At 38.2% G+C, this 21,157-nt stretch overlaps 1 long non-coding RNA gene across 3 annotated transcripts in view; it reads left to right on the top strand.

Moving 5' to 3' along the window:
• Positions 1–21,157, top strand: part of LOC140502834 (uncharacterized) — a 37,507-nt gene that overhangs the window by 6,697 nt on the left and 9,653 nt on the right. For all 3 annotated transcript variants that reach the window (XR_011966583.1, XR_011966582.1, XR_011966581.1), the window contains exons 3-5: positions 272–409; positions 13,066–13,477; positions 14,736–14,859. This is a non-coding gene — a long non-coding RNA (uncharacterized lncRNA). The remainder of the gene's footprint in view (positions 1–271; positions 410–13,065; positions 13,478–14,735; positions 14,860–21,157) is intronic.

Genomic DNA, 21,157 nt, shown 5'->3' with positions numbered 1-21,157 from the left:
CACATATACACACACATAAACAGAGAGGGACAGAGACTGAAAACAAGAACAGAGATAGATACACACATACACACACACACACACACACAGAGAAACAAAGAGAGACAGAGACCAAAAAAAGAGGAACAAAGAGATAGATAGACAGAGAGAAAGAGAGAGACAGAGAGAGAGAACTCACATTTTTGAGGAAAAGTCTCTTGAAAAAAGATCAGAATTAAGTTGTTAATGAAACAGATTATATATGTTCATTTATCTCTCCTCTCCACCCAAGGCCAAGTTGCTGAGTCCCAGGACAAGGTGTCATCTTTTCTCCTCTGGCCTCCTATGGGTTGACCCAGGCTCCCTCCATGTCTGTGACCCTAAGGCAGACAGTCAACTTGACCTGTGCAGGAGATCAGCTGGATAAGGAGTACGTATGCTCATTGGTACTAAGCTCATTCTTAGAAAGACAAACAAAATGAGGTTTCATGTGAGTGTTTGTTTCTCTCTAAGTTTGTAGAACGTAGGTATGGAGATGTGCATGGGGGCTCATCATAAGACAAGGAACCCAAAGTTGGACAAAACAAAAGGGTAATTCCCTCTCACCCCACCACCCCCTTCCTGGCTTAGGATGCCTATGTCAGCTAAAATTACAGTTTCCTTATGTGTTGACCATAATATGAGAAAGGAATTTCTTAATCGGATAGATTGTAAATACAAGATAAGTATTAAAGTGTCAAGGAAAATTATAGATCCAGGATATCTGTGTTTCTTCCATCATTAATATGTCATGCTATAGCATAACATAGCATATGTCCATAAAATACCAACATAAGAAAAGCTCCATTATTCAAGAGTGTCTGGTCCAAGGCACCTTCAAGGCAGTCATAAACAGAAGACTGCTCCTGGTCAGCTTCATCCAGTCTTGTAGTGGCTAACACAGGAAAGAACAGTTTGAGTTCTCTCAGAAAGCAAAGCAAAGCATATCTATTGTGCCACAGCACACAAAACATTATGGTAAGTTAAGCTCAGAGTGGACCAAAATGTCTCTCTTGATTGATCAATCTATGTTTCAGGCATTTCTCAAGTCTTGAGGCTTCAAAATGGTTTGGGAGGGGTCTATAGTACCAACAGAAATGGGACCAGGCTCCTGTACTAGTCATTTCCAAGGACAAATACCAACCAGAGGAGGTCTTTGACCAATTCTCTGGCTCCGGCAGGAATACAGTAGGCACTTTAAGTATCTCTGGGCTCCAGACTCAGGATAAGACTGATTGCTTCAGTCAGTGACTTGATGCTAGTACCAAGTCTGAAAGGTATTGAAAGACATGAGGAAGTGAGACCCAACCCTCTGTCTGTCCTTTACCTTCCCTGGGCCTTCAGCCTCTCTCCCAGGCAGAGTTTTCTCGGAGTTGCACAGTCTCCATCTACCTCCTTCTCTTTTAAAGATGATGTCCTCATTGCTCAAACACAGACCCATCCATCCAAGGCCTTGATCCACTAACCTCCTACAGGGGTTCTGTCTTCAGACCTGGCCTAGGCCCCTATCTCTTCCTATGTTTTCCCAGGCCTGTGGACTTTTGTCAGGGAATCAAGAGTAATGAGCCTTGGCTCTTTGATAGTGCAGGTGCCCAGTAGGGGAGAAGTGAGGATTTGGGTGAGTCCGGCCCTCAAAGCCCTTCCCACCTGAAGGAACTGAGGGGATTAGACATGGGAGTGGTAGGGGAAATTGGGTGAACCCCACTCACTCGACCTTATGGTTCAGTTCTGGAGCTAGTTCAGTTCCCTTTCTTTTTAGCTTTAGGTTCAGTCCAACTTCTATCCTGTGAGAAAATTGTATTCAAATGTGGGAACTGAGAGAAAACTTTTTGCATTGTTAGAACCTGTCCTTGTGTGTCAGGGAAGCTGGTCTACCTCCACATGCTGCTTAGAGACTGTTACCTAGGGACCTACTTTGTGCTGTTCAGAAACCCAGTCAATTCCAAAGACAGATGTAAGGAGTTTTCTCAAAATTGTCCATCTCAGACAATCTATATGTCTTATCTGGAAACTGACCCCACACTAATCAGTTATTGCTTCTGTGTTCCTTTGATGAATTAAAGACACTTGGGGCTAGAGGGACACCTCTTTTTCTGATTCCATAAAAGTATACCTGTTTGCTCTGCCCCTTCCTCCTTGGAAGCCCCAAATCTTTCCTCCAATTAGAAATCATCTAATTCTGTATCCTGGCTAATTGTTTCCCATGTCCACTCCACCCCCCCCCATATTTGTAGTTCAATATCAAAGGAAAGGAAGATGAAAGGTCCTGATTTGTTAGGCAACTAGCATGCATTGCTTCACAAATCAATATCACAGGAAACTTGGACCTTTGTTCCTTCAATCATTTCACCTGCCACAGTATTTGGAGAGCTGAACCAGGCCTACTGACAATTCTAATCCTGGACAACAGCCTTTTGGAAAATTTTCAAAGAACACACTGGTTAATGTTCACCAAGGGGCTTTTTCACAGAAGACTGTCAATGAAGGTCAAACTCTTGATTCCCATTCCTTACAAACCAAGGTAATATTTAGGTTTAAGATTAGGATTAAGGTATTCAGAATTCAATTTAGGGTTTTTTGGGGTTTTTTTGGTTTTGGTTTTGTTTTTTTCCCCAGGAGAGCAAAGTTTAGCAAAGTTTAAGCTTAGCTCCAGTTAATGATTAGATTTTCCCCCAGGAAGAGGGAGTTTAGGGTTAAGTTGAGCTTAAATTTAATTTAACGATTAGGATTTTCTCTGGGGAAGGGTTACTGTTTCCTGTAGTGGTATAATACCAGTGGGTTTCCCTTTGAATAGACTTTTGGTATTGTGGAACCACAGGATGCTTCTGAAAGTGATAATCAGTTAAGATCATTTGAATCCCAATAAGGGCCAGGGCTGAACTAATTAACCAGAAGAAGCACCCTGACCTAATAATGCTCTGTATGCACTCAAATAACATACATGCTTTTCTCTACTGTCTGAGTTTATCAGGGGACCACCCCAGGGAAGTTGGGACAGAAGGCCCAGTTTAATTAGAGGAAAACATAAACAAGGAGAGAGAGAAACCAGACTCCTTATAGTCAAGGCACACGGATGAAGGGATAGACTTCAGCTCAGCAGAGGGCTCTACTAATATGTTCACTCTGTACACTTGACTCAGTTCTCCATGTGTTTTAGAAATGAGGCCTTTATCACAGACACTATTTGCAAAAATTCTTTCCCCAGTTTCTGCTTCCCTCCTAATCTTGGTTGCATTGGGTTTGGTTGTGCAAAACTTTTTCAGTTGAATGTAATCAAAATTATCCATTTTGTACTTCATAATTCTTTCTATCTCTTTATTAAAAAGTTCTTCCCTTCTCAATAAATCTGATAAATACACTATTCCTTACTCCACTAATTTATTTACAGTATCAATCTTTATACCTAGATCATGTACCCATTTGGACTTTATTCTTGTGTAAGGTGTCAGGTATTGGTCTATCCCTAGTTTCTGCCACACTTTTACGCAGTTTTCCCACCAATTTTTGTCGAACAGTGAGTTCTTATCCCAGAAGCGGGGCTCCTTGGGTTTATCAAACAGTAGATTGCTATAGTCATTGACTACTGTGTCTTGAGTACCTAACCTATTCTACTGGTCTATCCTTCTGTTTCTTAACTACTATGAGGTGGTTTTGAGATTTCTGCTATATAATACAATTTCAGATCTGGTAGAGCTAGACCACCTTTCCTAGCATTTCTTTTCATTAGTTCCCTTGATTTTGTTCATCCAGATGAATTTTGATATTATTTTTTCCAGCTCTAGAAAATAATTATCTGATAGTTTGATTGGTATGGCACTGAATAAGTGTTGGGGGTGTAAGCTCAGTTTTCACGTGGACAGTCTCAGGCAGGTAAAGGTGAGGACTTCTAAACCTCAGAGTTCTCATGAGGCCCCCCAGGGAACAGCTGGGAATTGAGGCGTGAAACATGGGCTATCTCGTGCATTTCCGCCTCTTCTCAGTGGGAAACTTGCTGGGGAGAGCATCCCACCCTTGAGATTAACCCATGGTCTGAGCACACCTGTTGTTGACTAGCTAAAGGCTGAGAGGAGGCACGGTATTCACGTGCAAACTATGTGGTGGGAGAGCTTAAGTAGGGTCAGGAAAGCCTGCAGGTGCTCTTCGAGCTGAGGGGCCCTTGGAGGGAAGAGGGTCCCTCCCCTCTCCCGCTCCCATCCTCTTGCTGTACAATCCTTGCCCCCTTGGGAGGAGGAGGATTCCTCTCTCCTGAGGAAGAATTCACCCTGCACATGTAACTAAGACCCTGAATAAAGCCTAACCCTTGTTCGACTCTGGAAAGTCTCTTTTCTCAACACGTTTATCCGGCTGATCCCCGAAGACCTGGACGACAGGTAAGAAAGGCTCGGGTAGCCCTTCGGCCTCTAGGACAAACAAATAAGTAAATTAATTTAGGTAGAATTGTCATTTTTGTTACATTGATTCAGCATACCCATGAGCGACTAATGTTTTCCCACTTACGTAGATCTAACTTTATTTGTGTGAAAAGTGTCATAGTTGTGTTCATATAATCCCTAGATTTCTTTTGGCAGGTAGACTCCCAAATATTTTATAGTGTCTACCCTGGCTTTAAATAGGATTTCTCTTTCTATCTCTTGCTGTTGGGCTTTGTTACTGATAAACAGAAACACAGAAAATTTGTGTGGGTTTATTTTGTAACCTGCAACTTTGCCACAGTAGTTTATTATTTCAAGTAGCTTTTTATTGAAGTTCTGGGATTCTCTAAATATATAATCATATCATCTGCAAAGAGTGGTAACTTAGTGTCTTCTTTGCCTATTCTAATTCCTTCTATTTATTTTTCTTCTCTTATTGCTACAACTAACATTTCTAGTACCCTATTGAATAATAGTGGTGATAATGGACATCCTTGTTTCACCCCTGATCTTACTGGAAATGCATCTAGCTTATCCCCACTGCATATAATGCTTGCTGAAGGTTCTTTTTTTTTAAATTTATTTATTTAACTTTTAACATTCATTTTCACAAAATTTTGGGTTCCAAATTTTCTCCCCATTTCTCCCCTCCCCCCACCCCAAAACACTGAGCATTCTGATTGCCCCTATTACCAATCTGCCCTTTCTTCTATCATCCCTCCCTTCCCTTGTCCCCATCTTCTCTTTTGTCCTGTAGGGCCAGATAACTTTCTATACCCCATTACCTGTATTTCTTATTTCCTAGTAGCAAGAACAGTACTCAACAGTTGTTCCTAAAACTTTGAGTTCCAACTTCTCTTCACCCCTCCCTCCCCACCCATTCTCTTTGGGAAGGCAAGCAATTCAATATAGGCCATATCTGTGTAGTTTTGCAAATGACTTCCATAACAGTCGTGTTGTAGAAGACTAACTATATTTCCCTCCATCCTATCCTGCCCCCCATTGCTTCTATTCTCACTTTGGATCCTGTCCCTCCCCAAGAGTGTTGACTTCAGATTGCTCCCTCCTCCCATTGCCCTCCCTTCCATCATCCCCCCCCACCCTGCTTATCCCCTTCTCCCCCACATTCCTGTATTTTAAGATAGGTTTTCATACCAAAATGAGTGTGTATTTTATTCCTTCCTTGAGTCAAGTGTGATGAGAGTAAACTTCATGTTTTTCTCTCACCTCCCTTCATTTTCCCTCCACTAAAAAGTCTTTTGCTTGCCTCTTTTATGAGAGATAATTTGCCCCATTCCATTTCTCCCTTTCTCCTCCCAATATATTTCTCTCTCACTGCTTAATTTCATTTTTTTAAACATATGATTCCATCCTATTCCATTCACTCTGTGCTCTCTGTCTCCTGGATCTATTTTCCAGGTCAGTTGTTTTTCCAATGAGATATTTCACATTATCCTCCATTTTTCATTCTTTTGGTTTTGTTTTGAGATTTCTTGGTTTCTCATAAAGTCATTAGCCTCCATCCGTTCCATTCTAATTTTGAAAGAACTATTTTCTTCAGTGAGCTTTTGAACCTTTTGCCTTTGTCAATCAAGAGTCTTTACAAAAAGAAAAGTACAGAAACAGGAGTTTCTTTAAGTAGAAACAGTGTATGTATTTTTACTGTTAATTATTTTAATGTGATTAAAGATCTCTCCCACCCATTGATGGGCCTGCCCATTGTGAGAAGTTTGATTAGGGGAATTGTTTTGTAGGAGGGTTCCAAGTACCTCTTTTGTTTTTTCTATTGAGGCACTGGGTCAAAGGGTTGTGATGTCCTCTGACTCTTAAAATGGTATAAATACCCTGAGTTGAGGTTTTACTTTGGGGCTTAGATTTTGGTAAGAAGGTTTGAGTACCAGATGGGGACTCTGGGAAGCTACTAAAAAGGTCCCCAGGTTTTGAACTCTTCCCTCTCTGGTAATGATAGTCAGACACTTGGGGTCCAATTGTCTTTTGAATTCAGGCAGAGGAAACCATGTCTGCTGATCTTTTGATTTCTATGTATTTTCTTTGAAATTCAGAGTGTTGACTCCCTGAACTAACTGAATGATATATGTACTTGGTTAAAGGAATGATACATGTGTTTGATTAAAGTGATTGTTAACACCTTGAAAGTTGTTTTCCTTTTCTGAATGCAGATCCATGAACCTGTGATAGCAGGCCCCCCAAGTATGGTGGGATACTTACTGCTACAACCACATTCACCTTTCACTCAGGTGAAAGAACTTTCTCACTGACCTTTGAAGGTATCTTTGGTGTTTGTGGGTTGAGATATCTAGCAACTGCAGCAGTTGCCCATGATTCAGTGCCCTGAACCTGCTTCAGTCTTGTCTGTGCTGAGTGGCTCACAATGGACTGTGCTCTACTCCCAGCCCAGTGTGATAGCCCCTTCCTGTTGACCTTCCTGGCTGTTTTGCAATGGAAATCTGTTTCACTTTGTAATTTTGTGGTTACTTCTGTTTTGTAATTTGTTTAGAGTAATTTTTATAGGTATTTTAAGGTATTTGGGTGTAGAGTGTGAGCAGGTCTCCTCTGCCATCTTAGCTCCCTTCCACCAGTGATTTCTTTCAATTTCTGTTTAACCATCTGATTATAAGACATCAGGGAAGGTTTCCTTTACATCTCCTTGAAACATGGTGTCTAGGTTCTTTCTTTGTTCATGGCTTTCAGGTAGTCCAATAATTCTTAAATTATCTCTCATGGATAAAATTTCCAGGTTAGGGGTTTTTTTTTTCTTATGAGATATTTCACATTTTCTTCTATTATTTCATTGATTTGTTTTGTTGGGTCTTTTTGATGTCTCATGGAGTTATTAGCTTTCATTTGCCAAAATCTAATTTTTAAGTCATCATTTTATTCAATAAAATTTTCCCCCTTTCGTTCCATTTGGCCAATTCTGATTTTTTTTAACACAACGTGTAGTATTTAATAAATAGGCTTTCCCCACTTCATTTTATTTAGTTTTAGTTTTCAACATTCACTTTTATAAGATTTTTATTTCTAATTATTTCCCACCTCTCCCCTTCCCTCTCCCCAAGACAGCATACAATCTGATATGGGCTATACATGTACATTCATATTAAACATATTTCCATATTAGTCATGTTGTAACAGAAGAATCAGAAGAAAAGGAAAAACCATGAGGAATAAAAGAGATAATAAATTTGCATTGCTCTAATCAATAGTGATTTAGAGCAGTTTTTCATATGATTATACATTGTTTTTAATTTATTCACCTGAAAGCTGCCTGTTCACATCATTTGACCACTTATTGGGGAATGACTTGCATGCTTATAAATTTGACTCAGCTCTTTATAGATTTTAAAAATAAGACCTTTATCAGAGATACTGGTTGAGTCATCTCAACAAGAAAACTAACAGAAATCATATGATTATCTCAATATATACAGAAAAAAACTTTTTGACAAAATGTATCACCTATTCTAATTAAAACATTTGAGAATGTAATAAATGGTTCCTCTTTTATTAGCTGTAATTGTCTTTTCCTAACTTTCTTTCCTGGTTGCTTTTTTTTTTACCTATTTTTTTTCTTTACCACTTCAATTTTGAAAACAGTTTTTTTGGCTTTTAAAGGAATTCTTGGTGTGCTTCTATACAATTCACATGTTTTGTTTCCTTTGAGGCTTTGATTGTAGCTGATTGGATGTCATTTTCTTCTTCTGAGTTTGTACTTTGATCTTCCCTTAGATATATTAAGTTCCAAAGCGAGGTTCTTTCAAGTTGTTTGGTCATTTTCCAGGCTATATCTTGCCTTCTAACTATATGTTAAATTATGCCTCTGTTCTCAGTGTTGAGCTGGAATGAGGACACTGTCTTAAGTGTCAGAGTTTTTTCTGAGGAATTTTCAGATAGAATTCTAGGGGTTTTGAAGTTTTTGGTACACGCAAAATGGTGTGGGAACAGAGTCTCCATTCCCTTTCTGGAGCAAGTTATTTCCTCCAAAAAATAAACAAACAAAAGACATAACTGCTCCGAGTGAAAGCAGAAGAATGAATTTACAGAGAGACCACCACCACTTCTTGCTCAAGGGCTTGACTTGAGGCCTTTGCTTCTTTCTGTGTGTCTGACTTTATGTTTCTCTTATCCCATATGAGTTCAGATACTGCAAGTCTGTCTCCAACCCCCACATGTCATTTGCTTTTTTCTATCTGTGTCTATGTCCCTCCCCCAAGTTTCTGCTTCAGGCTTCTTCCTCTCTGTTATAGCTAGGGCCCTGTGATGATGACACAGTCCCCTGTTTTCCTCCTCTTGTGTTTGCTTCTCTGACCTTGGCCCCTACAATTTCTTAAACCACACACTGACCCTCTCCTTCCATGGGCACATGACCATCTTACTATCTTCTTCTCTCCCTCACTTTCCATGTCCACAGGAGAATTTTCATGACAACAAAATTGCTTTATGTAGACGTCTGAGAGACAGTCCACTTACAAGAAAGTGAGAACTGTCTGTATCTGGAAAGGCAATCAGCAATAACAAAGAACCAACACTGTTTCATCGAAAGAAATCATGCTGAAAATTGATCTATTTCAATTTTTGGAGAGTTATTACTCTTGTAGATGAAAGAAATTATATTGTACATATTGCTGGGGTATACACTAAATTAAAAATAAATATTTCTTGGTAATGAACTTATCCATTTGCCTTCTGGTTAAGACAGAGACAAAACCTAGTTAAATGGTTTCAGAGAAATGGTAAATATCAGCAAAATTCCTAGAAGATTCATATATTAAATTGTCCTGATGCAGACAATGTTTTCCCCACAAATATTTACTCCGTAAAATCTAAGTATGATCTAGAGTAGGGATATATGAGCATATCTTTTTTAATTTCAAAAGAACAACATCTTTTCAGAGGCAAATGATATTCAAAGCAATAGAACATGAAAATGAAAAGTATGAAAATAAATTATATCTAAGGAGTATATACAAGTGTTGGTCTCAGTGGTTTTGATTGCCACTAACATTGAAAAGTATGTCTCATATTAAATATGAAAAATCAGCCCTACTTAGTTTCAAGTCAAGCCATGTTGAGAAAACAAACAAACAAACTCAAGTTCAGAAAAAAATAGTAAAAAATTCAGTTGTTTGTTTGTGTCTGACTCTTTGCGATCCTATTTGAAATTTTCTTAGCAAAGACATTGGAATGGCTTGCTGTTTCCTTCTTACATTGATTTGACAGGAAATTGAGGTAAACAGGGCTAAATGACTTGAGCCTAGGCTTACACAGCTAGTAAAGTCCTGAGGCCAGATTTGAACTTGGGACCATGTGTATTCCTGACTCAGCACTCAGCACTGTCTCCACTGTGCCACCTAAGAAGCATTTTAATAAAATGTATGTTTCTATTCTTAAGGAAACAATGGGGAGATGTATAATATACAACAATAGAAGTAGATATGCTGAGCCTACAGCTATTAAAGGTTGGTTGAAATTACAATGTAGTTTTTAATGGTGCAAAGTTAATGTTACAGTAAGTAACCATAGAGCATCTGAGGAATCTGTTCTCAGCTCCCTGTTGTTTAAAATTGTTATTCATGTCTCTGATAAAGACAGAGATGGTGTTCTTATTAAATATGCAAATGAGATAAAAATGGGGGCAAAACTAGCACAATGGATGACAGAGGCAGCAAATCATCTACTCTATTGTGTTATTTTGAAACTAAAAAATTGAAATTCATTCGGTATAATTCTTAAACCCTTTTCTTGGATTAAAAAAGCAACTTTTTCCAATACTAAATGGTTCATGAGGATTGGTAACAGTTTTTCTTTTTAAAAGTTGATATTTAGTGGATTGCAAACTCAATATTGTAGTCATCCAGATAAAATATACTGCTCTCCAGGTAGATTTGTTCCATGTCTCTTTGCTCTAGCCTTAACCTCCCACCAGAATTGTCTAATTAGAGATTTCTAGATGATACTTCTTCATATGTAGCCCAAACTAGATCCTACTTGTCCCTCACAGACACTATCAATTCTGGGATAGTTTTCTTCCCTAACAGCTCATTGTTTTCTGCCTCTAGTTTAGGATACAGTAATCAAATCAAACCATTCTTGGAAAGGACATGACAATAAATTGCTCCATGTCTCCACTCACCATCCAAAGGACTTCTCAGAACAAAATATTCCTTCCTGGGCAATACTCTAGTATATATGTTGTTTTTCTTTCCAATATGAATATAGAGTATTGGAAGTAAAGATGATATAGATTTTTTATTAGTTATCTCCATACTTAGCACAATTCCTGGAAGAGGGTAATCACTTAATCAACATTTTTCATTCATATGTTCATTCATTCTTTCACTCAATATGCATCTGCTCACTGATTTGGAAGCCATAAAAGCTAATGCAATTTTGAGCTGCATTAAAAAGTGTAGCTTCCAGAATTAAGCATGTGATTTACTTCTGTCCTCTGCCCTCAGATGTCATCTTGAGTATTGTGTTTGGTTTGGGGACCCACAATTTAAGAAGATCATTGATAAACTGGAAGGTGGTACTTGGATGGTGAAGAGCCTTAAGTCTTTGCCATATGAGGACTGGTTGATTGAATTGGAAAAGAAACTGTAGACATGAGAGGCAATTGCTCAAAGCATGATGGTAGCTGTTTTTCAGTATTTGAAAGTCTATCATGGGGAGGAGTGATTATATTTGTGCCATGTTATCTGGGAAGGTAGTTCCAATAACAATTGATGGAAGGTACAAAAAAAAGTAAATTTTGATTAGATAAAAGAAAGATATCTTGTTGCCTAACAATTATAAAGATATCAATCATACATGAAGAAGAATGAGCTGCCTTTATAGGTAGTAAGGTCATATTCATTGGAAATCTTCAGTGGTAGGCTACTTCTCAGCTACTTTCAAATATAGTGAAAATTCCTTTTCTGTATTTGTTGGTTGACATATCATGAAGCTCCTGTCTCAAAGTCAGATTCCTGATTCCATAAGACCAGAAATCCATATTCATAACTTGTGTTCAGTTTTGACAAACCTCAGTTTAAGTATGTTGATACTGGGAGCCTGTGGGGAGCAGGGGTAGTCAGGGAGTAGAGTGGGGGTGGACAGACAGTTTTTTAGCAGGGGATGTGGCATGACCTGAAACCAAGTTGAGGTTGCTTCAGAACTGAAAGAGGGTGTTTTGTTTCCTGTGGAAACAAATTATGATTTCATAAGGAGATAATATACGGAGACAAGAAAACATATGGTGGGTATGAGGGCCCCAATGCTTTGAATGTGAAATTGATATCTTTGGATGGTCATGAGTTTATTGTAAAAAAAAGGAGCATCCTTTAACATCAAGAAAATAAAAGCCATGTTAAATGGCCTTGGTCAGTTTGCTAAAAATGAAACTAAAGGTAAGTGTGTATGTGTATATGTGTGTGTGTATGTGTGTACACATGTGTCTATATGTAAACACACACTTGCTGGTCAATTATATGGTTAGTTTTAGTTCCCTTCATACTTCCTGTATTCAGTTCTTCCAAGAGGACCTTTCACCTGGCTCTGCACACTCATTCCTACATTGTAGGAGGAACACACAAATATATGGAGATGTGTATGATCCGGCCTGCCTCTGGGCACATGTGAGTGCTTTGACTGGATGTGAAGCCAAGCACAACAAGGATCATATTTTCTTATTTAGAAAGATGCCAATGTGACCACAAAGCTGAGTGATGAAATGGACCCCCTCTCCAGTTGTTGAGCACCACAAGTTGGAAATTGAAGGAAGCCACAGAAGCAGGAAAGGAAGATGAGGAAGGGGAACCATTCCAGGAATGGAGGACAGCCAAAGGAGATATCACCTGGAGTCAAGGGATAGAATGTCTTGTTCAGGGAACACCAAGGAGGCCAATATCAGGATATTAAAGAGTAGGTGGGGAGGGGTGGTGTAAAGTACAAAAAGAGTGGAAAGAGGGGTGCATATGTGTGTGCGTGCATGTGTGTGTGCATGTGTGTGCGTGTGTGTGTGAGAGAGAGAGAGAGAGAGAGAGAGAGAGAGAGAGAGAGAGAGAGAGAGAGTCTAGTACATGGAATGCTGTGAATGTCATGCAGAAGATTTTGTATTTTATCCTAGAGATGACAGAGAGCCACTAGAGTTTATTGAGTATGGAAGTGACATTGTCACTCCTGTACTTTAGAAAAAAGACTTCCAAGGAAGAATGGAGGATGGACTAGAATGAGGAGAGACTTGTGGCCAGAGACTCACCTGTGGCCATAGACTCACTGCTATTTCTATGTTCAGGAATAAGGTTGTGAGGTTGTGCCAGTATCAGAAGGAGGGGCAGTGTATTTGAGAGACGTTGTAAAAATGAAACCAATAGACTTTGGGGATAGGTTAGATAAAAGAGGTGAGAGTAAGGAGTTAAGGGTAAAACTGAAATTATAAACATGGCAGGTGTAAGCAGCACTGTGACTTCCAGAGATTCATTTCTGTGTGTCCCAGGATAAAACCAGATTTGATCCCACCTCCAAATAAGACAACAAAACTCCCTAAGACTACAAAACAGGTTCAGTATCCCTCATATAATGTGCCCTTCCCTCAGATACCAGTCAGTAATTAGGATTTCTCTTTCACTTTCAGGTGCACTCCCTCCTAAGGAACACTCAATTTAACAACAGTGCTGGTGACAAGGTGTTTGTGGATGAGCATAGAAGATCAGAGGCTCAATATGCCATTAAGAACTATGTGATCTTTCCTGATGAGAATGAACCTCTGGTGAAAGCAGGGCAGTTTATCCCCAAGGCACCACTTGTTCAAGATTTCACATTCTGTGAGGATGCCATAGTGTGGGGCTGGTTCAGTTCAAACGTCAGAGACATTTTACATGCTACCTTTATGCTTTGAACAAAGGAATAATTTTTGCCCTATTTGGTTTACTCTATATTACTGTTTTTTGGAGGACTTTTATATTAACTTTTATTCTACCTTTAACTATCACTTCGTTCTTTTGGTCCTTCATCCCTGAAAGAGTTGTTAACTGAATGGAAACAGAGTAAGTTAATTTATTAATATTTCAATCAATTTTTGTCAATCTGAGCACCTCAATGGAAGTCAGGTGGATCATATAATCTGAAAGACTGTGGGAAGGTTCTAGGAGTGGCCAAGCAGTCTGGGTGACCAGAAAAGTAAAAAAGGGCCAGAACACCAGGCTAAAGAAGAATGAGGTCTAGATAAGCTCAAGTAGCAGGGACTATTCTGAGGTAACAGAGAATTGGGAGATTGGACATAGGCCATAATTGAAGGCCTACTGAGAGGATTACTGGAATAGGTGAATATTCTTCTCTTCTCATCAGATGAATATCAGACACTTGACATTGTGGGAAAGTTTAAAGGAGAGAGGCATGTGCGTGTCTGTGTGTGTGTGTGTGTGTGTGTGTGTGTGTGTGTGTGTGTGTGTGTGTGTGTGTAGGGAGGGGAATTCCCAGGGTTGGTACCCCATCACAACTATTCCTCAAAAATATACTTTCTCTCCCTCTGTTTCTTTCTCTCTTTCTCTCTCCTTTAACCTTCCCACAGACTTCATTGTAGATAAATGTCACTGGCTACATGATTAATTACCGTGAAAATAAACAACATTAATACACACGTAAATACTTGCACAATGTTGAAAGCTCATAAACTGTCACTGACAAAAGCAAAGTATAACTGCTGACTTCTCAACTCTGGAATAACTTTCCCACCATTCATCTCTCTTATGATGTTAAAGTCCATTCTTAAGATGTTCCTTGTCAAGAAAAGATCTTCCTTAAGCAATTTTGCAAGAAAGGTCCTGTCGGTCTTTTCTCTAGATACTTGGTCTCTCCCCAGGCATGACAATTGGTAGCTTCTCCAAAATGTTAGTAAACTGCCACTCTCCACAGGAGCCTTATTCTTCTTAAAGATACTTAAAAGGGAGGGCAAGAGCAGAGGCCCTGATTAAGCAACTCATGGGGTTTATAAATATATCATTTTATCCTCCTAACTGGTAAATACTTATTTAAAGTCAAGTCCTTCTATTATTTTCATTTTAAGTTAAGCAAACTGAGAGAGAGGTAAAGTGACTCACCCAAAACCACACAGTTAGTATGAGATGATGAATTTTAATTCAGTTCATCTTGAGTCTAAGCTCAGTCTTCTATCTATGCTCCCACTTCTTTGAGAGAGTGACTATAGAAGTAGGGGTTACATAAAAAGTAAGCTTCTTTTTCTGCCCCAAATGTCAGTAGCTCTGTATTAAAGATACGTATTCCACTATCTTGTCACTATCTTAGGTTCCCTCTGGAGTATGTAGTGATAGCTGTCATTCTGGATTCAGGAAGACCCCTTTAAAGGGGAAGGCTGCCTGCTACTTTGACTGATCCCAGTGTCCAGAAGGGGAGATCTCCACTCAGATGGGTGAGTTTCTGTAAGGACCATACTTCTCATGGCCCTTGATATAGAAAATAACTAAGAGGAACATCATGGTCTGAGTAAGAGTTTATATGTAGACAAGGAAGACCAGAGGGGTATTCTGAAAAAAATTATGCAGAACATGATGCCTTTGATCTCAATACTCAATGAAAAATGTAATCTAAAGAAAAAAAATTCGCTCATTTCTTGGATTAAGTGAAATCATTTAGACGTTTCCTGGATAAAATGATTGTTGTCTAAAGCATGTGTATATAGATATAGGTATTGGATATATATACATATATATATGTATATATATATATGTAAAGACATACATGTATATGTTGTGAGAATAATTTTCCCTCTAGAAAGAACAATACTCACTATTGAAGCCAGGAAAGCTTTCATTTTATTTTAATTTATTTTACATTCCTTGTGAATGGGTAACTCCATAAAGGAACACACTTGCTCAGATAAATGCAAGGCTATATATTTCCTGTTGCTAATTTAAATTTCTTCCTTGTTCCCTCTTGGCTAAATAAAACTTCCTGAACCATCTCTTCCATGTTCTTCTCCTTGATATATTTCCTCCTCCCTTGTCATGCATAGCATGTGCATTTAAATTAGGTTGCTCCACTCTGGGGTGTGCTGGCTGATATTGAACAGTTTGTTAAGCAGGACTATAAGCTTCTGACCTTTTACTTGATCAGAAGTCTGGCTCTTCTAGGTCACAGCTCTAATTAGAACCAATCATCTCTGACTTATATCCTGTTATCACTCTTGTAAAGCTGGGGATAGTGTTAATCCTCTGGAAACAGAATTCCTTCTTTTGCTTCCCCCAATCCCTCCTCTTTTCTTTTATGCAAATTTTGTTTCCACGTTTTTCTTATATCTAGGTTATGCTTCCTCACACTCTTTCTCATGTGAATTTTGCCCCTCTTCCACTTCCCCTTCAAGTAGGCATAGTAAATATGGGAAGGGGAAAGGGGAGAGGTTCATCTGAAGCATTAACAAATCAGAGGGCAGTCCTCTTTGTAAGTACAAAAATAGAGACCCAAGGGAAAAGGTAAATCAATGAACTGTTCATTTAGAAGTCTCATCTCATATAGCAGTGGAGGGGGGGAGTGTCATCATCTGATGAAGTTTTCTGGTCTAGATACTGTTCCAACTGTCTCAAGTACAGCATCTCAGCATCTTCTTGTCATCTTGTAACACCTGCTTTCTTGTGTCCATTCTACAAAACTGATCTTTACACAATTTTAAATTACCATTCAACCCTTATGTCTCTATTTTTATAAAATCAAATTTGGAATCTTGGTCAATTGTCATGTTTAAGAAATTAGAATGCAGTTTTTTAATACTTTATATTAACCCATTATTCATTTCCCAAAAAAGAAGATGAGATTCCACTAAGGAATTAATAATAGGCTCCAATGCATACATGAATACATTCAGTACTCAATTATAATACAGTACATATCAAGTCATAGAATAATTCTAACTTCTGGTCATGTTATGCTTCTTTTGAGGCATTTACCAAATAAACCGCAAGTGATTATATGTATATATATATGTGTATATATGTATACACTCACACACACACACACACACACACACACACACATATATAGTATTTATTTGGGCTAAAATTCTAGGCCAAAAACGCTCGATATTATAGTAACTTCAGATGTTCCAGTACCAATCTACTATTTTATAGATTTGTTATTGTGCTTACAAAACTTTTGATTATAGAAATTTGCCATAAAAGAGTAAGGACATAATTAAAGTAAAGTAACATCTTTTCCCTAAATTTCATGTCAATTCCAGTCTGAAAGCTGGATAGAGTGCCAACTGTATTGAGCCAGGCTTAAAATCTGCCAGGAGTCATAGTGGGTAAATTGAGTCAGAATTCTACCTCAGCTCATGTGAAGTAGTTGCTCTCTCAATTGCCTCATGAGATCACTTTCTGCAGTTCATACCCCTCGGGTTTCTGGTATCATTGATCAGTGAGTCAACAGCATTTCTTGATAATTATACTTGGAGTCAAACCCAGAATAAGTGAATAGTCCCATAAAGCCCTGAATAGCAAGTACCAATAAACAATTTCAGATATGGCTCTCCTGTGGTTCGGGAACATGTTTAAAGGAAGGCTTAAGTAGCTTGCATGTATTTCTATGCTTGGTCGAGTTCTTGATTAAATAAAAACACAAAATAAAATTTCCCATTTCTTCCCATAAAACATTCCAGGTCTTGAGTACCACAGTTTCACAATAGTAACAAAGTTAACTTTTCCATCAGTCCAAAAGTATTCCACAAGTTACTTCTTTCTAAGAAAACTGAATTTCAATTTCTTTCCCCAAACTGAAGATGTCTCTGATGTAGTTTCAGTAACTAATACAATAATAGCTAGGTCCTTCAGTCATTTGTATCAATACTCAATTAGTCTTACATCATTTTTCAACATTTGAGGACCTTATTCCATACAGATATACATATCGTATTGCAGCAACTTAAATGTATCCCAGCCTTAGTCTATGGGATAATGATTCAACATTGTCCTTGTACCTTTATTTCACAAATGTCTTTTCCCTTTATCTAATTATTCCCATACCACTGAGGAAAGAAATGTTCTATTCCAGGGGTTTTATTCTTTAATATATGGGATGACTGCCCATTCAGATTGAAAACAGCAAGATTTCACATACTTGCATTATGTTATATTTGCATATATATCCTTGCATTATATTATATTTTTTCACTGACTACTCACTTTGATTACAGAAACCTACCATAATTACAGAAACCTACCATAAAAAAGAAAAGCAAGGAGCTGGCTAAATAAAGCATCACAGTCTTCCACATGCACTATCACACCACCTCATAGCTAGACTTAGGGAAAGTCAGGTGAGAAATATTCCTTTTTAAAGGAAAACAGTGGGGAAACTGAGCCAGAAGGATCCCATCCTAGGCCTCAGTTAGGATTGTCCTTTCATGTTTTCCCCAGATACAAAACTCCAGCTGCAACAGTCACATTCTCTCTGAGTAGCTAATGGCATCTCCTTCAGATGGTGGGTTATTGAGCTCAGAACACAATTCCTAACAGTCCCATGCACTAATGAAAACTTTACCAGACTTGCATCTTAAATTTTAAATTTGTCCTAAAAGCCAGTCACTGGGGATTTTTTCTATATACTTGCAAATTCTCAGCCAACCAAGTTTCTTGTTTAGGAACTCCATGTACGAAATACTACAAATTTGATACTTGAAACAAACCTATTACCAATCAGGTGACTTCAATTTTATTGAATATACTTTACATAGAGAATCAGCATCTCAAGAATAACATGTTAAGACTACAACTTTAAGAGAGAAGACTTACCCAAGTTTTGAGGCAGGCTGCTTTCTAACCTTGTACACTTGGGTAATACTTCCAGACTTTCCCAGGATTATTACCTGTGGGGCCCTCACTGTAGCAGCTGCCCCTCCCCCTTCCTTTGGTGTGTTTGCCCTTCGTTGCTGAAGAAGAGCATGCCATCAGAGAAATGATGACATGACTTGCACTTGACTTTGTTTTGAGTGAGGGAGGGCTGTGCAGGTCACCAGCCTCACTTCTCCTCCAGGGCCATCTGAACCCAGTGACCAGAAATTCATCAGGATGACTGGAGATGACCCAGGATGAGGCAGGGTTAAGTGACTTGCCCAAGGTCACAGAGATAGTGATTGTCAATTGTCTGAGGTGAAATTTGAACTCAGGTCCTCCTGACTCCTGCACTGGTGCTCTATCCACTGCACCACCGAGCTGCCCCTCCCCCTTCCTTTAGATAGATGGGGAAGGTAAAGCTCTCTCTTCTTAATCTGATCTGGGATGAGAGGGGTTAATAGACCTGGAACTGTTTGCAATCCTCTTGAGTAAGGTAGAGGGAGTGGGGGAAGGGTTAAAGTCTCCTCTCCTGTATTTTCACATACCACAGAACTGCTCCCCCCATTCTGGCCCACAAAATTCCTTGTCTCCCCTAAAATCACCTCACCATTCTGAAATCTCTGCATAAGAAAATATTGGGGTCTCACCCAGATACTAAGAAATTACCATAACAAATTAGCTTATGAATAGAAATTTAGTAGGCCTTATAAAAATAATACAAAATATTTTCTTCATAAAAATTATTTCCCTCTCTTAAAAACAGCTTACAGTTTATCCTGATATTACTAATTCCTAAATACTACAAAATCCCTAAATTCTCTGGTCATAATTACCAAGTTTCCTTTCACAAACATACTTTTGTAAAGAACCAATTTAAACAATAACTCCAAATAGCTTAGCTAACATAATAACTTACTCTCACAAATTTCATAAATGATGGCAAAACAATTTGAACTGAAACTTCCTGTTAGATAAAAACAAAACTTGGAAGTTTATGATTTCTTAAATTATAGCACATGGTCAAATAGAATGATTTAATAGCTTCTCAACCCATTCATCATCATTTTTCTCTGACAGTAAAATTCTTAATCTAACCACATAGAGCAGAAGAGAAATTGCTTTTTTTTTACAGTACAGGTGATACCATTGTTTACCCAATTATACAATAAAAGAAATTTTTGAAATACAATGCTATAAATATTTACTGAGTATTTAAATTCAAAACCAAACCCAATTAATTATCAATCTGGTGATCTTAATTTTTAGTATATGTTTCAATATTGCTTTACACAGAAAATCTTTCATTTCATCACCGCTGACATAAGCTTCATGTCTAAGAAAACTCACATGAAGTTATCAATTATGAAGCAATTATATTTAACTTAAACAGTTAACATTTAGATAGCATTTGTTCTATGCCAAGCACTTTATAATCATGTCAAATAACAATACATAAACATTTTAATTTTATATATATATATATACATATATATATACATATGCATACATTTAAGTCTAATACTCCTGGCCTTTTAAAAGGAAATACTACCCACAAATTCATATATTTCCTTAAAAGACTGCATATTCCCTGACTCTGGATAACCTTTTTGCTACTTCTGTAGAAAACTGAAATCTGATCCCCTTTGGAGACTTCAGATAAAGAGCTGCTTTCTTCCTTCCAACTCCCTACTCCCATTCTTCTGGGAAAGTATTACAAACAATTTGAGTTAGATTAGTCAAAGGGTTTAGTCCAGGTAAAAAGACCTAAGGAATTCCTGTGGTCAGTCCAGGCCCAAACCCCCAAGGCCTCATAATCAATTTAACACAAGAGCACATGGGCTTGCCACTACCACACCCCCTCTTTCTCCAAATCATTTCTTTTTCTTTTCTTCCTTCCATATTTTTGCTCAAGCTTTTATCTCTGTTTCCCAATCTTTACTCAAGACTAATTCTACTTTCCTTTACATTTGCAATAAATAAAAAAAAATCATCCTCATCCCAATTTTGGCCTGCTTTTCTGCAATGAATTTTAAATAGACCACTGAAATCCTAAAGTAATCACGCCTTTTTGTAAATTTAGAAAAGCCCTTATTTTTTCAGTTTCACGAACATTACATGATATCAGATACATTGAATTAATTTAAACATAAAGTACAAACCTTATGAGGGACTTTGAGAGCTACTTAAACCTAAGTTCAAAACTCCCAGCCTTTCACTCTAGGCTGACTGCTGGAGGTCTTTTATTTGTTATTTAGCTCCACTTTCCAGCTTCTGAAGAATCTCTTCTTGCTTTTTCCAGACTTTGAAAATTCCTTAAAGTGTTTTTCTGGCTGCATTTTTAAATCTCTCACCACAAAGCATAAAACATTTCATAAATACACAGATGACATTTGATAAGACAAAGTGAACGTGGATCTAATTTTTTGCTGACTTTTTCTTCCTAATTAATTTTTTAGTTTTCAACATTCACTTCCAGAAGATGTTGATTTCCAAATTTTCTCCCCATCCCTCCCCTCCCCCACCCCATTTCAGCAAGCATTCTGATTTCTCTTTTCCCAAATCTGCCCTCTCTTCTATCACCCCCTGCTCCCTGACTTCTCTTATCCCTTTCCCCTCCATTTTCTTTTAGGGCAAGACAGATTTCCATACCTCATTGTCTCTATGTCTTATTCCCAGTTGCATGTAAAAACAATTTTTTGCATTCATTTTTAAAATTTTGAGTTCCAACTTCTCTCCCTTCCTCCCTCTCCACTCACTCCCTTTGAGAAGGCAAGCAATTCAACATAGGTAATACATCTGTATGATGTGGATTCAAACAGTGCCCTCTAAAGGTCAGAAAGGATCACTTTCTCAGGCTCTTTGAGCAAGGTTGAGGTTCATTCT

This window comes from Notamacropus eugenii, chromosome 4 (genome assembly GCF_028372415.1).
Source record: "Notamacropus eugenii isolate mMacEug1 chromosome 4, mMacEug1.pri_v2, whole genome shotgun sequence".
NCBI classification, from domain to species: Eukaryota; Metazoa; Chordata; class Mammalia; order Diprotodontia; family Macropodidae; genus Notamacropus; species Notamacropus eugenii.
This window is presented reverse-complemented; position numbering and strand designations above follow the sequence as displayed.